Consider the following 18,503-nt stretch of genomic DNA (forward strand, 5'->3'; position numbering starts at 1 on the left):
ACCCCCCTCATACACCTCCCAATCACTACCCTCTCTCTCCTCTTGATTATTAACAACATAGTTTTGAGTTTTTAAATTTTATATAAATGGAATTATATAATATACACTCTTATGTGTCTGGTTTCTGTCACTCAACATTATTGTAAATGTCTTTGATGAGCATATGCATGCATTTATATTGGTTATATTCCTAAGAGTAGAATTGCTAGGTCATAGCGTGTACATAACATTCAACTTTAAAAGATATTGCCAAATTATGCTCCAAAGTGATTGTACCAATTTACTCTTCTACCCTAGTATGTGGTACTTGTTGCTCCACATTGTAGGCAACATTTGGTATTATCAGTCTTTTAGGTGTGGATGTGTAGAATATCACATTGCATTTTCCTAATTACTAATGAGGCTGAATACCTTTTCATACGGCCATTTGGATATTCTTTTCTGTGAAGTGCCTGTTCAAGTGTCTGCCCATTTTTCTATTGAGTTACCTGTGTTTTCGTTTTTGATTTGTAGGAGGTTTTAAAATTTTTTATCTTCAGTTACTATACTAATGCCATACCATATTATATTGTAGTTTTATAATAAACCTTGGTAACTGGTAACTATGTCCTCCTACCTTGTTCTTCTTTTTAAGAGTGTTTTAGCTATTCTTGGCCCTTTGCATTTTCATATACATTTTAGAGTCAGGTTGCTATTTGCCACAAATAAACCTGTTGGAATTTTCATTGGGATTGCATTGAATCTATAAATTATAAATCTCTCTTTGGAGAGACTGACATATATACAACATTGAAACTTCTAATCCATGAACAATGAATGTGTTTCCTTTATTTAAGTTATCTTTAATTTCTCTCAATAAAGTTCTATAGTTTTCTGAGTAGAGGGGTCTTGCAGTCTTTCATTAGATTCATTCATAGGTATCTGATATTTTTGTGCAATTGCAAATGGTAACAAAATTTTTTCCTTGTCTGTTTGTTGCTGGTATATAGAAAAGCAATTGAATTTTTGTATATTGACCTTATATATTAGTTTTCTACTGCTGCATAAAAAATTGTCACAAACTTAGCATCTTAAAAAACAAATTTATTATCTCACAGTTTCCATGAATCAGTATGGATGAGTTAGCTGGGTCATCTGCTTAGAGTCTCATTAGGCTGAAATCAAGGCGTCAGCGGGCCTATGATCTCATCTAAGGCTGAGGTCTTCTTCCAAGTTCACTGATTATTGGTGCAATTCAGCTCCTTGCAGTTGTAGGTCTGAGTTTCCTCTTTCATTCCGGCCGTCATCCAGCAGCCACTCTCAGCTCCTAGAGGCCACTGCAATTTCCCGCACTGTAGCTCTCTCTGAAACGGGGCATTTTGCTTCTTCAAGGCCAGCAGAAGACCATTTCTCTTGCTTCAAATATCTCTGATTTCTGACATCTCTGACCTCTAAATTCTCCTTAAAAAGGGCTCACCTGATTAGGTAGGGCCACTAGGATGATTTCCCCGTTGATTAACTCAAGTTCAACTGATTGAAGACCTTAATTACGTCTGCAAAATTCCCTCACTTTTGCCATACACCATAACCTAATCACGCGAGTGAAATTTCATCATATTCACAAGTCCACCCACACTTAAGGAGAGGGGATTACATAGGACATGTACACCAGGAGTCTGGAACCTTGGGAAAAACTTAGAATTCTACCTACCACAACTTGTATCTAGCAACCTGACTGGTTAATTAATTCTAGTAATATATCTATAGGTTCATTGAGATTTCCTAAATACACAATTATATTATCTAAATATAACAACAGTTTTATTTCTTCCCAATTCTTATATTGTTAAAATTTCTTTTTCTTACCTTACTGGCTAGAATCTCCAGTACAGTGAACTGGAGAACCTCTTACTGCACTGGCTAGAACCACCACCACAATGCTGAAAAGGAGTAGTGAAAGTGGGCTTGCATATCTTTTGTATCATTGTATCTCCAGTGCTTAAAACAGAGCATGAGACATAGTAGCTTCTCAATAAACATTTTTAGATGAATAAATGGATGATAGCAAAGCTGAGAGATGGGGAAAAAATTGGTTCTTGCTTGATTGTTTGAGCCTCTAAAGCCTATCATATCCCAAGTCATCCCTAACCATAGACTTTTTAGTGACATGAGACAATAATTTATCCCCCCCGACTTTTTTGTCAAGTTCAATCAAAAGTTTTAAATGATATTAGATCTCCTGAAACACAGAATAAAATGAGCGAACAAATATTTGGGAAAAAATTGTTATGCTCAGTGGAGTTACTTTTTTTCTTTTTCAAAAGCACTTCTGAGCATTCAAACGTTCAAATATCTACGATACGATATTAAGAAAATCCTCCCTCACACCCACTTCCACCTACCCCTCCATCCAGCTCCTTTTTTTTTTTTTTTTTACAACTAAGCTTCTAGAAACAGTTTACTCATCCTTTGATCTTCTCCATATAATAATCCTCAATTCATCATAGAACTGCTTCCAGTTCTACCATCTACCAAACTTGTCTTGCTAGGATCAGTGGTGATCTTCATGCTGCTAAATCTAATGGACAGCACACATCTTATTTGCCATAGTTGACCACTCCTGGCTTCTTTCAAAAAAATTCCTTCCTTTGTCTTCTGTGACCCCATGGTCTCCTGTCTTTCCTGTTATTTCTCTGGCTCTTCTTTCTAGTCTCCCTTGGTTGCTTTTCCTCCTCTCAGGACCTAGTCCATTAACCAGAGGGATATGGTGACACCTGGAAGCAAAGCAGCACTCACTGGCACACATCAGTGAGCCAGTTTAATCATAAAGACAAAGTCATTTATACAAATGTTTTGTTTGCTCATTGATTTGATATATGCTTGTTATATGGATCTGTGGCCAGTCGCAGGCTGTCTTCCCTTTTTTCCCCTTCTCTTCTCTTTTCTTCCCTCTATACTCTCTTTCCTAGGAATCTCATTCACATCCATCCTTTTAATTATTAACCATATGTTGACAACTTCTGAATTTATATCTTCATTCAGGTGTCTTTTCTGAGTTCCAGACCCATATATCTAACTGCCTCCCTAACATTTCCAGGTAGCTATTACGTAGACATTCCAAATTGGACATGTCCAATCCTGAACTTAGGGTGCCAAATATTTTCCTCCTCCAATGTTCCCTACTTCATTAAATGGCCCCACCATCCTCCCAGTTGCTCATGTCAGGAACCTAGGAATCATCCTTAACATCTACCTATTTCTTAGCCCCTTTGTCCAACCAATCACCAAGTACTGTCAATTCTGTCTCCTCGGATACCCGTAAAATCTATCTACTGCTCTTTGTCTTTACCATCACCACCTTAGACCAACACCTGGACCACTCGGACACTCTCTTAGCCAGCTTGGGCTGCTATAACAAAGTACCATAGGCTTAAATAACTGACATTTATTTCTCACAGTCATGGAATCTGGGGAGTCCAAGATCAAGGTGCCAGCAGATTCAGTTCCTGATGAGAGCCCTCTTCCTGGCTTACAGACAGCTGCCTTCTTGCTGTGTCCTCACATGGTAGATAGAGATCAACTTCTCTCTTTCTTCTTCTTCTTCTAAGGACACTAATCCCATCATGGGGGCTTCACCCTCATGATCTCATCTAAACTTAACTATCTCCCAAAGATTCCACCTCCAAGTAACATCACATTGGGAGTTAGGGCTTCAACATATGAATTTAGAGGGACACAAATATTCAGTCCATAACAGATACACTTCTAATTGCTTGTGCTACAACTTCTCTTGGTTATCTCCACTAACTCATTCTTCACAGAGTGGTCTGATCTTTTAAAAACATGCTTGTGTCATCTCCTTGCCCAAAGCCCTATCATAGCTTATAATAAAGTTCAAAGAACCTATAACTCCCTATATGGTCTGACTTCCATCTGATTGCATGCCAGCCACATTGGCCTTTTCTCTGTTCCCTCTGCTCACCTTCATGCCTTAGAGCTTCTTTCTGCTGGCTGTCTGCTCTGCCAGGGACTTTTCACTACAACTATTCCCCTTTCCTGGCCAATTCCTATTCATTTTTCAGTTTAAATACTGCTTCCTTGGACAAGGATTCTCTGTTCATCTACATTAAATTACACTCACCTTCTCAAGCTCTCATAGCTTCTTTTATATTTCTGTGACACGTATCCCAACTGTGGTTGAACAATTCCTATGATTATTTGCTTAATGTCTCTCTTCTGTACTTCCTCTCCACCCCACCCCAGATTGCTCTCATAGCATGAACTGAATCAGTCTTGCTTACCACTAGCATCTAGGACCCACAAATATCCTTGATAAATATTCACTGAGTGTGAATGGATGTGTAAATGTCTACTTGAGAATGAGGATGAGTGCAGGGGGTTAAGGAGTATTGGTGCAGGAATATTTTTCCTCTCTTTTCATTATAATAAGAGATTTAGAATCAGAATCAGAATCAGCACATTGATTCCACCATTAAGAGAAATCACAGTTTTGACAAAAATTAACCTCATTCTAGGGGCAAGTAGTGAGTAACTGACGTAGCCTCTCACATCCTGGGGCAACATGCAGGCAGCTAAGGGCAGACAGTAAAGAATCAGACAGAGAGGAAAGCAATTTCCCTGTGGATGCCATTAACCAGAGAGATATGCTGACCACCTGGAATCAAGGCAGCACTCACTGGCACACATCAGTGAGCCAGTTTAATCATAAAGACAAAGACATTTATACAAGCTTTTTGTTTGCTCACTGATTTGATATATGCTTGTTGTTGGGATCTGTGGAAAAAAACTGTCAGTAGTCTGACTTTCAATTTGTAATAGACACAGAAATACTTATGTTTGGTAAATGTGTCCTTTATGCTCACTTTACCATTTCTTTTGCTGTGCATACTGAACTGCAAAGTAAAGTTGGGATAAAGTTAGAAGAACGGAAATAGGCTTTTGCATATTTATAAAGAAGGAATACACCAAAATAAGCTATACATTTTCTAAAATACTGCATTCCTGCAACCAAATATGGGAACTGTTTCTTGGATTTGTGAACTGGTAAAGAGTATGTAAAATAATAAATTAATCTACATTGATTATTTAAGTTATTAACTACTTATTACCCAAGCAAAATATTCCCTACAAGATGTTTTTACATTTACATGTTTTACATTTACAAGTAATGTCTCATCACTTGTAAGAAATTACAAGTAATGAGAACCTGCATATTCTACACTTTAGAGAAAGCCTTAAGTTTTCTTTGGAGGAGAGAGGGAATCTGATATCTTTTGGATTCAAATGATAAGTAATTCCACTTAACATAATTCTTTGCTTTTTTTGGTAATTTGTTGCTGTAGCATTCCCACAGTATAGTGTGGGACAAAGACCACAGGACTGGAACTCCTTAAATGTGGCTTCTGATTGGAAAATTGGCTGCCACCACTAAAATGGTATCTGTTTCAGCCCTTTGGACCTCCATTTCCTCATCTGTCAAATGAAAGGCCACTTCTGTTCCAAAAGTCTTTGATTTCAATGATGTTTTCCTTCTTTTGAGTTTATTATTTTTATTTTACATAGAGCCTTAAAAGCTAATAAGTAAAATGGGTCAGCCCCAGTGGCCTAGTGGTTAGGTTTGGCATGCTCTGCTTCAGCAGCCCGGATTTGGTTCCTGGGTGTTGACCCACACTGCTCTGTTAGCGGCCATCCTGTGCTGGCGCCCCACGTACTAAAAAATAGAGGAAGACTGGCACAGATGTTAGCTCAGGGCAAATCTTCCTCAGCAAAAAAACAAAAACAAAAACAAAAGAAAAGCTAATAAATAAAAATGTGGAAGGGAAAAAATTCTGTTCTAAATCTAATGTTAGATTTTTGGAAATAAGACTTCTAGATTGAAATCAGATTCTGATTGAGAACTTGTCTTTATTAAAGCTCAGGAATTCACAGATGTAAAGAGACTAAGATGAGAAAACAGATATTTTACTGCTTGATAGAATGGGAACTAAAATGACCAGACAGTGGCATGAGAATTAAATGGCCTTTCTAATGCATTTTGGTATCCAAGGAAAGTCCATTAAACAACTGCAATCCATTGTTATACTAATCTTTTACTTTGGATTATGTTGTGAAATTTTCTTGGTTTCACAACACTCAGTTTTTTTGGTCTCTGTTTATTTTGCTTGTAAAATATTTCCTCACTGTTTAATTGTTTTTCTCTATTTAAAAATATTACATGGTGGTGTAAGAATTTGTATTCCTGCTGCTTAGGGGTTCTTTCTGAGCAATGGCTGGTGTTGAGTCACGTACCCAGTTGATGTAGGTGGTTCTTGAGGAAATCCCTTGAGAGGCCAACTGTGGCTTCTGTTTCTCTGGAAATGTATGGCTTTTAAATTGTCCATAATTTTCCTAGAAAAGTTTTAAATGATATTTGTCCTTTCCTAGAGAAGTTTTAAGTGAGAATTTTTTTCCTAATAAATGTTTAACCATTCTATCCTTAGAGTTCTACTTCACTACAGAATTGCATATTTTAAAAATAATTTCATATAGTTATTACTTAAAACACTCCAATTGTAAAATAAGCTAAGACTATCATCTTTATCATAAATCTAATAAATAATAGTGGCTTACAAAAATCTTGAGCCCTATAACAGTGGCAACTTGTTTTCAAGACATTAGACTAATTGGTTACTCATTCTGCTTAGTGTTATGGAAGAAAGTGGCTTATGTTTATAAACACCATCTTGTCTTTATCTGTCATTCATTATTTCAACGAGTATTTATTAAGCTCTCAACGTGCACCAGGCACTGTTTCAGGTGCTGGCAGGAGGTGGGGGGGACGGGATGTGGGGTGTTTAAATGGTAAACAAAACAAACAAAGCTCTCTGCCCTTATGGAGCTTGCATTCTTGTGGGGGAAAGATAGACAAGAAATAAATAAAACATATGGAGGGTTAGATGATAATAAAGGCTAAAGAGAAAAAGAAAGTGGAAAACCAGATAGGCATGGGGTTGCAACGAGAAATATGGGTGTCATGGAAAGTCTCTCTGAGAAGGTAAGATTTGAATAAAGACCTGAAGGAGGTGAGGGAATTAGCCATTTGGATATCTGGGGGAAAAACATTCCAGGCAGAGGGAAGAGCAAGTGCAAATGCTCTGAGGCAGGAGCATGCCTGGCATAATCAAGGAACAGTGAGGAGCCCAAATGACTAGAGCAGAGTGAGAAGTGGGGAGAGCAGGAGGAGGTAAAGTTAGAGAGGTAAGAGTGGGATGATGTCATCTAGGGCCTTGTAGGGACTTTAATCTTTTATGATGAATGAGACAGAGCCACAGTAAAGTTTAAGCAGAGGAATGACATGATCTGACTTAAGTTTTAGCAGGATCAAGCTGACTATTGTGTTTAGAATAGACTGGTTGGAGACAAAGGTTAGAAGACTTTTGCAATAATCCAGGCAAGTAGGATCATTGCATAACACAACTCCAAGAAGCGTCATTCACCCTGTAGTGTCTGTGGATGGTGCTTCCTATAATGAGCAGTATATAGCCCAACGGCTGTAGCTGGGGGCCCAGCAGCAGGATGGCTTGGACAAGGGTAAATGAAATGTGAGTGTGAGAAGTGTTTAGCCTAGACACATTGTGAAGGTAGAACTAATAGGATTTGCTGACACAGTAGATGTGGGATACGAAAGAGTCAAGTATGATTTCAAGGTCATTCATTAATTTCATGAATTATTAATATTCATTATACTAAATACCATTTACTAAGGGAGAGTAATTCATATTTATTTTTTGATTCAACAAGCATTTACTGAAAGTCTACTATGTAGTATATTGTTCCAGATTCTGTAGGGATATTTTAAAAAGTACAATAGCGGCAACAACAGAAAATCCTGTCCCAGAAATATTTATAAATTCGTTTATTAGACAAAGCCTCCATAGATAAAAGAACCAAATGAAACAATAAAAGAACCAAATACTGGCTAAAGCAACATAAGAAAAAATATAATAATGGGACTAATAAAATGGTATATATATTATATCTATTCCTCTAGGGAAATGGTCCAATTTGAAAATAATTTTACATTTGTCAGGATTTGCCCATATTTCTGATTGCTATACTTCTCTAATTTATTCAACAACTTATTCACTATTTTCCCATAGTAATATGACTTGTGTGTTTCCTATTCAAGATGCTGGACTAGATATGCTCTATGGTTGACTCCTGTTGCAGAAGGAAGAATAGAAAAGGTTTTATATCTGAGGTAGGAATTACCTGTTTCATGTGCTCTTCTCTTGCTGATGTCTTAGCTTGTATTCCTCACAGTTTGGTTGAGAATACACAATCTTACCTTGGCCCCTAGTTCCTATTTGTCCAATTTCTGACTTGTGAATTTTCATACCTTCTGACCACTTATCTTACTTGTGGCACTTTGGCTTATGAGGACTTTTGAGATTTTGTGGCTTCTCATGCCTCACCTCACCCACTTCATTCATAGCCATGTCTTGCTGCTTCCTGTTCTGTGGTTTTCATTAACACAACCCTCCTAATAATAAAGAGGTAGTGGAGATTGTAATAATGAGTATGATAGCTAACATTTTTCAGTACTGACTATGAGGTAGACACTAAGCTATGCTATTTAAGTATACTTTAAATGTAACCCTCACAGCATGTCTATGAAGTGGGTACTATCATTATTCCCATAAGGAACAGAGCTTTAGAGAGCTTAACATGCCCGAGGTTACTCAGCTAGAAAGTGGTAGAGCTAGAATGCAAACCCAGAGCCCATGAATATTACTATGCCATAACATGTCCTTTTGTACCATATGCATATTAAACATGATTCAGAGGGAGAAAAAAAGCCAATCTTAACAAAGTTCTCTAAACTCTCAAAGCCTATATGTCTAATAGCTATCTTTCTAATATTATGGTTTTATCATTTTTTAATTTTGCCTCATTCAAGTTGGAGATAACATTTGCACTATAGTCCTATTTTTAAAGATATTGATACTAGAGTTGGTTTTGCATGGCTCTAGACACACACACACACACACACGTACTCTGGACATAGACTAAGAGAGCAGCAGTTGAAAGCAGCAATGCCAACTGAGACTTCTATTAGACCAAGATCAAAATTAAAAAGAGAGAGTGGAAAAGGAAGAAAACTAACAAGTGTTTATTGAGCTTTTCATGTTATCAGTTACTGGGTTAAAATGTTCATTTAATCCTTACAATAACTCTATTATTATTCTCATTTTACATGGGAGAAAAATAAAGTGTGAAGAGGTTATTACTCCTATGTAGCAGATGAAGAAACAAAGGATTAGAAACAGATCAAAATCACATAGCAAAAGTGTTAAAGCCAAGCTAAAAACCCAGGGTTAGTCAAATTCCAAAGCCTGTGGAATAAATCACTGCAGGTGGTAGATAGACTCTAGGGTAGCTCCTGCGATTCCCACCTTCTGGTGTTCACACCTTTGTGTAATCCCCTCTCCTTGAGTGTGAATGAACTTTGTGACTTGCTTCTAAATCGTAAAACACAGCAAAGATGATAGAATATCACTCTGTCTTGTAAGCCAACTCACTTTAGAGAGTTTAGAGACACTCCTTGCTAATGTGATAAAGTAAGCAGCCATGTCGGGAAAACCTATATGGCAAGGAACTGCAGGTTCTTGCTGCTCTAGGAGCTGAGGGCAGCCTCCAGCCAGCAAGAAGCTAGGGCTCTCAGTCCTACAACCACAAGAAAATAAATTCTGCCAACAACCTGAGTGACACTGAAAGCAGATTCTTCCCCAGGCAAGCCTCCAGATGAGAATACAGCCTGACTGATGCTTTGATTGCAGCTTTATGAGACCCTGAGCAGAAGACCAAGCTAAGCTGTGCCTAGACTCTTGACTCACAGAAACTGTAACATAATAAATATGTGTTATTTTAAACTGCTAAGTTTGTGGTAACTTGTACACAGCAATAGAAAACTAACACACCACACTACCTTGGGTTTCCCTATGCTTGGAGCACAGTAAATTCTTAGTAAATTGTAGCTGCTATTACTATGATAGTCAAAACAGAAATTTGGAATATCAGAGTCAAAGAGAAATGTAACAGAGAAGTTTAATAGAATTAAATAATTGTTTCCAAAGTAATCAAGCAGCTGATTTAGAAGACACAAACAGATGATGGTATGTTGAAAACTTGTATATTACTCCCAACAATTATTGAGTGTATTATTATCATGTGAAATGTTATAAAAGTTATAGTGGTGCTTATAATCACATTTAGGTCTGATGTCTTACACCACACTCAAAGTAAATTGGAAAGTTTTCCTATGTTAGATATGAATAAATATTAAAACATAGTTTTATGTTCTAATCACATTGCTATAAATTGTGATTTTTAAACATTATAACATTTTAAAATAGCTTAAATATAATGGATAAAATAATTCAGGGCATTAGATAAAAAAACCAAACCCTCATGAAACTACCATCTGTGTTAAGTGCATGCGTGCATGTGGATTTTGCTTACCAAAGATAATTTATAGTAAACACACAATGTAATTATACATATTTAGCTATAGATTAGGTTAGAGAACTTGAATGGATTTCCACTTGATAGAGTCAAGGTTTGCTATCGTGGAAAAAAGAGGGGCTAGTGCTCAAGTCTAACTAAATTTCTGAGTGTTCCTTCTACCAGTGCCCCCTCCCCTTCTGTATTTACATTGGTATGTGAATGTATAGTTTCTGTCAAATAAGTCATTAAAAATGGTGTTCACTGATTGAGTCGACAGGTTAATGTCACTACTGTCATACACACAAATATGCACTGAACATACAGTAAGCATAAACACAGGCCCTTTATAGGTGTTACAGCATTAGAAAATTTGCCCATTCTCCCTCTAATGACAATATATGACCCTGATGACTATCACCATTCATAATTCTTAATAGGTTTAATAAATACTATGCCAAATACAGTGTTAATAATATGGTAGCTAAATATTTTTTTCGTATTTGCTTCTTTTGAGGGCAATGATGATCTCTATCAGTTTTTAATTTTCTGTCATGTGTGCTTTCTGGAAATGAAAACTAACAATACATGCATACATATTTATTTGTGGTTTGGCTTTTCTTTCTAATACTGAAATGATTTAAGGGATAACAAGTGAATATATTAATTAATTTGAAATTTATCTACCTTTAAATTAAATTATTTGTCCAGTTAGTTTTTTGTTTTATTTTCTTTTGTCTTTGGCAAACCTGATCATCACCATTTACTTTTCTGTTTAGACTTGTGATTATGAATTGTTCTGTGGGAAAGTAAAAGCAAAAATCATACTGGATCTCTGAAATAACAAAGCATAATACTCAGTGTGTATTTTCTTCCTATAGTGTGTTATTTACAGATGGATAATGAGGAAAGCAAACCAGTCTGTCCTGTTCTAGTGTCTGGGAGATACCTTATGGCTACTATTTACTCCAAGTGACAACTAGAGCAACTTGGAAACTTTTTTGAAACAAGGCAGGGCATAAATGCAAATATTTTTTAAAAGGTCATACTGAAGGTTTAAGGCAGCTTTCCAGCTGTTGCTGACTTCCTGATGCAGATTGAAAATATAGGAACTAGCTAAATTCATTTCTTGGTATAATCTATGAACTGATTCTAGACTTAAAATGAAATTATTTTCCTCTCTGGCCTTGGATGAAATTTGGTGAATCTTTCCTTAACATTTTCGTAACATAAACTCACGTGGTTTTACATGAGAAGGGATATTTAGGAGGATTTCTTTATTATTTTATAGCTAAATTTATTTCATATTGGGGATTGATATTCTCACTTGTCTTATTACAAAATGTAGAGAATTGAATTTAGAAAAACATAATGTAAGAATGTCCTCTCAACTATTATTGTTGCTTCCTTCTCTTTTGTCCTTCCCTTCCCCCAACTTGAGCTCTTTAGTGGGTAAAATACTGTTTCACAAAGAGCTATGTTTGCAGTTTTCAAAGTGACTTCTTGGAAGTGAAACTTGCATTAACGTTGTTTTCAATCTCCAACTGTAAAAGTTACCGTTTTCACTTTTGATTTATTAAAACATACTAAGTATCTTATAAATGCCTGAGACTTGAACAGATATTTTTAGGCAAAGAAATAGTTTCAAAATTGAAAGAAATCATCCTAAAATTAAGACATAAAAACTCGAATAATTGAGGGCCCTTCTTTCTCTCTTTAGAATATTCTAAGATGTTCCTTTTCTTGCAGATTTTATTTTATTGGATTAAAATTGCAAACTCTCTAAAACCAGGTTGGAATTGGATTACTGTTAAGAATCACAATGAGGAGGTATTAATAATACACACACAGTTCAAGTATCTCAGTCAAATAGCAGGAATAACTGATTTCAGCGCCAGAAAAGTGTGATAATTGGAGGAAGGCCTGGAACTAGGGGGAAGCTTACAGAAGGAGTTGGTGAGGGACAATGTACTGTTTTCAGAGTCCAGGGAGTGGTTGGGGAGGGGGTGACCTTTAACCTTTCAAAGAACATTTATTTGGGAAATTCTAAACAGCGTTCATTTCGAGGGGGTGAAAGGAGAGGTGGAATGTTGTTGAAGTATCTACTTTAATAGGTCCTGGGTGATATGGGGGCGTTTGGCGTCGGTTGGTCTAGGGGGTGGGTGAGGGCCGAGCTGAGGGAGCGCGCATCAGTGCCAGGGCAGGCGGAAGGCGGCACCTGGCTGCTCCCGAGAACTCGGGGTGGGGGAGGGGTCGTGGGGAAAAGTAGAGTTCAGCGTGGGTTTCTGTTTTCGAGTGTAGGACTATAAGAGGAGGCGCAGAGGAGTCGCGCGGGGTACCTCCCGCTCCGGGGGAACGCCGGCGGCGCCCGCGCCGTGCCCCTTCTCCCGAAGCGGCGAGTACTCCCCCCGGCCCGGGCCGCGGCCCTCCCGCCCCGGCGAAGCCGCGCGGTGGATTGTGGGCTGGGGGCTGCGGCGGCCTCGCGGCTGCCTGCGGCGCGGTCTTCCCGGACCTAGCCGTGCCAAGCCGGGCCGGCGGGGCGAGGGGAAGCAGTGGAGCAGCGAGCAGAAGCGCTAGGGGTAGTGGTCGCGGCGCGGCGGCGGCTCCTCTGGAGGCCGGGGATGTGGGAGAGGCGGTGGCAGCAGCGGCGGAGGCGGCGCTGCGGACCCGGGGGAAACTGCTGGCTGACAGGACACCCGGGAGAGACGTGAGGGAGCCGCCGCTGCCGCCTCTCACCCCTGAGCGGAGCTGGGCTCGAGAAGGCGGCCCTGTGCTCCCCCGGCCGACCGGCCAGCCGGCGCGGGGCGGGGGCGGAAAGCCGGGCTCGGGCTCGGGCCCGCGGAGCAGCAGCGTCGGCGCGACGTGGAGGGCTGGAGGCGGCGGCGATGCACTAGGCCTCGCTCTGGGGCGGCTGCCCGGGACCCGCAGGTAGGTGTCGGGCCGGCCTCGCTCGGCCCCCAGCGCTTCGCGACCCACCTCACCCCGACCTCCTGTGGAGACCGGGACCGAGACCCCACCCCCTCTGTCTCCTCCCCGGCCCGACGCCCAGAGTTTTGGTCACAACTGACCGGTGCGGAAGCTTCCATTCCCCTCTCGGCCACCTCCTCGTCTTCCTTTTCACTCTCCCTGCGGGGTCGGGACGGGCAGCTGTGCTCCCCACCTCCAGGCGGCGGCCTCAGGCGCCGCGCTTGCCCCTCTCGCCCCTCTCCGGGATCCGGGCTCTGGAACTTCCGCGACCCTTCTTGCGTGCTGCCCCCAAACTTTCCCGTTCTTTTTCCAGCCGGGCCCTTAGACCCCTTTTTATCCTATTGGAATAATTTAAATTTAAAAAATCATTTTTCTTCCTGGGGAAGGCTAACCTAAAGGCTAACTCGGTATTTTGCAGTTTGGCAATGTAGCTCGCAATAATTTGTTAAATAATTAATTTTCTTCAGTTCTGCTTCTTTCCGTCTCTGCACTGATAGAAAGGCAGGCCTCCCCTGCCCTCCCATCTTTGACAACAGAACTTTTGACTGCCCATTGTAATTAACCACTTGGTCTGAGTTCAGGATGATATTTTTAGCATTTTAGCTGACCCGGGTTGCAATTTTTTTTTAAAATTCGCCTTTAACCAGTTTTATTTTCTGTCTTTATTGAGGCTCTCCTTACTTTCGAAGAATTAAATTGTAGTGTTTTTGTTTTTTTGTTTTTAATTGGCTCTGTTTCTGATTTGTCAAACCCCAGGGCAATCTTAATAGTAAATGCTTACGAGGCAAGTGATATCATGATAGTATACTGAGAAATGTCTTATTGTTGTAACTTAAACTGCAGATTTTGATGGACATTCAGGATGATTCTTATAAATCTGATGGAGCGTTCTAATTGGAAAAGTACCTTGAGAGCTTTAATGATTTCTAAGCGGTTATGTTAGAACAGATGGAATGATGGGATTCGTTTGACTCTTTTAATATTGCAGTCCTAGTCTGATTTCCTAGAAATTGGTATTGATAGTTCAAGTGATCATCATAGCTCGTGATAGGTTTTGGTAAAAGCGATCAATATGTGCAAATTTTGGGTGATTGATAGTTGTGACTGGGGGATTAGATGTTTGCAATTTTCTTGTGATTTGGCTATTTTTAAATTATGATCTGGTAACTTCAGAATTATCACACTACCAGGACAGACATTACAGTCTGAGGATCAGTTTTAAAAGAAATGAAAACTGTTGTAATGGTTTTCTTTGTAAAGAACGCATCACAACAAAATTGTAAAGACTGTTCATGTTTTGTTGTTGTTGATGATATTCATATATTTTGTTCTTGTAGAGGTATTGTTACTTTAGCATTTGGCTCTTTGAAATGTTTTTCATCGCTTTCAAATTATCCAAGGTTTACTAGGAAAAGATGACTAAACTTGCATATGTTTGTTTTCTGGAAAAGTTAAAGTTTATTTCTGGATGGGTATTAAGTTTTTACGTCAGAATTAAAATCAAATATTATATAATTCATGAAATGGCAAACTGCAGAATTTGTTCTTAATCACGTTTCTTTTCCTCTCAATAAAAGTTGATTAAAATTCCTTTTTCCTGCTTTTAGCTTTTTACAAACAACTTTATTGAGTAAAGTACAGTCATTTAAAGTGTAAAATTCAGTGATTTTTTAGTATATTTACAGAGTGTGCAACCATCAGCGTAATCTAATTTTAGAACGTTTTCATCATCCCAAAAAGAAACCTTCTGCCCATTAGCAGGTACTCCCCATTTTCCCCACCCCACCCCCAGGCCTTCAACCACTGATCTGCTTTCTATTTCAATATTTGCCTGTTGTGGTTCATTCATATAAATGGTGTCAGCTCACAGCTTCTTGAAAAGTTTTTCTTTAAAATCAATTTATATGTTTAAAATATTTTATTTGAGTCAGAGAATAAACAACTGATCACTGGTATTAATAAGTGATGTTTTAAACAACTGACATAACTGTTTTCAGCATGGATTAATATAAAGTGTGGAGAAAGAAAAAAATTAGCATGATTGGCTTCAGTGATCTCAAGAGGTGGTCTGGTCAGCTGGGAGTGAATAAGTAAAAGTTGAAGGATTATTTTTGCCATTGAATATGGGTTGGAAAAGACCTTTAAGGTCATCAGCTTACTTCCTTTTTGCTTCACAAATAGATGGTAGGAACCAGATGAGGAAATCTGAAGAGTGGAAGCTTGAATTGCTAGGACGCATGGCTCAAGAACCACAATGTGGCCATGAAAGGCAAGAAATGGAGATTTGCAAGTTAGAATTGTTTAGGTTCTCTTATGTATGTGTGAATGTATGTATGTATGTGTTTGACATTTTATTAGCAGATTGGGGAGAGAACTGGACATTTCCCCACTTTGGGATGGAGTGGGGAGGAGGAGACCAATGTATCCACATAGATGAAATCCATGTTACAAAATCCTCTAAAAATGCTTGAACCTAAAGGAGATGGCATAGGCATTATTTAGGTATCTTCTTATACTATTACCATCTTATTATTTTTTTTTTTTTTTTGATTTTATTTATTTTATTTTTCCCCCCCAAAGCCCCAGTAGATAGTTGTATGTCATAGCTGCACATCCTTCTAGTTGCTGTATGTGGGACTCGGCCTCAGGATGGACGGAGAAGTGGTGCCTCGATGCGTACCCGGGATCCGAACCCGGGTCACCAGCATTGCAGCGCGCGCACTTAACCACCAAGCCACAGGGCCGGCCCTTTTTTTTTTTTTTTTTTTTTTTTTTGTGAGGAGATCAGCCTTGAGCTAACATCCGCCAATCCTCCTCTGTTTTGTTTTTTTTTGTTTTTTTTTTTTTGCTGAGGAAGACAGCCCTGGGCTAACATCTGTGCCTATCTTCCTCCACTTTATATGGGACGCCGCCACAGCATGGCTTACCAAGCAGTGCGTTGGTGCGCGCCCGGGATCCGAACCAGCGAACCCCGGGCCGCCGCAGCGGAGCGCGCGCACTTAACCACTTGCGCCACCGGGCCGGCCCCATCTTATTTTTTAAAATCTAAAATTTAACATCAAAATTAATTTTTAAAAATTGTAGTTGGAGGCCTTCTGTTTCAAAGACCCGGGACCCTAACATCTAAACCAATGGTTCTCAAATGGATGATTTTGCCCTCCAAGGGACGTTTGGCCCTGTCTGGAAACATTTTTTCGTTGTCACAACTGAAGGTAGGGTGCTACTTGCATCTAGCCAAGGATGTTGCTAAACATCCTACACTGCACAGGACATATCCTACCCCACCCTACCCCAAACACACAACAAAGAATTATCTGACGCAAAGTGTCAGTAGTATTGTTCTAAACCTATGGTTTGCATGATTCTGGTAAGGCCCTGAGCTAGTGTTCTTGACCCCCACCAGGTGGGAAAATACTCTCAGTGGGCAGTCACTGTTTGGTGGATTAGATTAACCCTTTAGGTCCTCTAGCAACTCTCTTTCTTGGCAGGGGGAGCAGTTGAGGGAAAAGTAAAAGGAAATCTGTTTATGACATAATGCAGATATTCTTTAGTCTGTTTAGTTGTCTTCAAATCTGAAGAAAAAAATTTTTTTCTGAGAATGGCGGCCTTATTTTACTGCAAATTTGAACTACTATTATGTTTTTAATTGTTCATTACCGATGCATAGGTTTTTGAAATTGGAAATATATATTAGTATTTTCTTTATCAAGAAGTATTTCTTTTTCTTGGTAGCTTCAGCTGCCAAGAAAGTAGAGAAGTAAGCTAAGTGTTTATTTAATTAGTTAATGTATGTTATGAATGTAAAAAAAAATTCAAAGCTTATACATGTCTCATCTTTTTTTTTCTTTTTCTTTTAGGCCCCACTTTTGACTCTCACTTAATTTGTTTTTAACAAGCTCACTTTGGTGATGAAAGAAGAAACGATTGACAGTTGAGATCACTTTTGCCATTTACCTACTTTATGACCTTAGATAAATTACTCAATCTTTCTGAGCCTCAATTTTCTCATCTATAAAATAGGAATAGTGATAGTTATTGTATTATAAGGTTATTGTGAGAATTAAATGAGGTGTGTGTGTTGATGCTATGCCAACTATAAAGTACTGCAGAAGTTAGTTACGGTACCTGAAACTAATATAATGTTATATGTCAATTATACCTCAATTAAAAAAAAAAGTTACTTGTTGCAGAAGAATCAAATTAGAAGGGGATATAGAGGGTGCCAAAGGCAGGAATATAGATAGCAAGGCAGAGAACAGTGACTGCTGACAGTCTCTTTAGTGAGGAGAGAGAAATTCTAAAAATGTATTGACAACAAACTAGTAAGAGGACTAGTATTATCGCTATAATCTGAAACTCTTTAATATAGGGGCAAACTGACTTCCTTCAGTAGCACCTGAGAGTATCACTATTAAAGCATGGTATAAAAGTGATTGTTATTATGGTGAAATTAAGTTATCAAGAAAAAGTTACCTTGGATAAAAGAACTTCTCCCATTTCTGGGCTACTAAAGGTTCCTAAATATCAAGCTGGCAGCCTTTGAAAGAAGAAAGTTCACTTCCACCATATTTTGAGTGTAGCTATGGACTAATGGGTTCTTTTCTGACTCAAGTTTGTTTCAGATGCCTCTCTGTTAAAGGAAAGCTGTCATAAACATTCTTCTGCATATCTTCTTGTGCACATGTCCAAGAGTTCTCCAGGGAAGACACTTAAGAGTGGAACTGCTGGTTTGCAGGATATGTACATTTTCAATTTTACTAGAGAAGCAGTTATACCAATTTATACACTCTTCAGCAGTGATTATATCCTGACAGCTTGGTATTATGGAACTTTAAAATTTCTGGCAGGAGTTTGGAAGATGGTGGTGTAAGAAGATCCTGAACTCACCTCCTCCCATGGACACAACAAATCTACAACAACCTGTGCTACTGTGTGCCCCTGAGCCTAGCAACCAGCCACATTGGGGCCCTATCTCACTTATTAGCAAAACTGCAGTAGTTGTGTGCTATTAGACCTCGCAGCCAGTGGTGCCAGGGACTTGCCCTGGCCCATAA

The 18,503-nt window shown here is 39.0% G+C and overlaps 1 protein-coding gene across 4 annotated transcripts in view; it reads left to right on the top strand.

Annotated features, from left to right (window-relative positions):
• Positions 1 to 13,320: 13,320 nt before the first annotated feature.
• VPS54 (VPS54 subunit of GARP complex) overlaps positions 13,321 to 18,503 on the top strand; it is a 111,153-nt gene continuing 105,970 nt past the window's right edge. For all 4 annotated transcript variants that reach the window (XR_009221670.1, XM_058551100.1, XM_058551101.1 and 1 more), the window contains exon 1: positions 13,321 to 13,410. The gene's annotated coding sequence lies outside the window, so the exon portion shown is untranslated. The remainder of the gene's footprint in view (positions 13,411 to 18,503) is intronic.

This window comes from Diceros bicornis, chromosome 12 (assembly GCF_020826845.1).
Source record: "Diceros bicornis minor isolate mBicDic1 chromosome 12, mDicBic1.mat.cur, whole genome shotgun sequence".
NCBI classification, from domain to species: domain Eukaryota; kingdom Metazoa; phylum Chordata; class Mammalia; order Perissodactyla; family Rhinocerotidae; genus Diceros; species Diceros bicornis.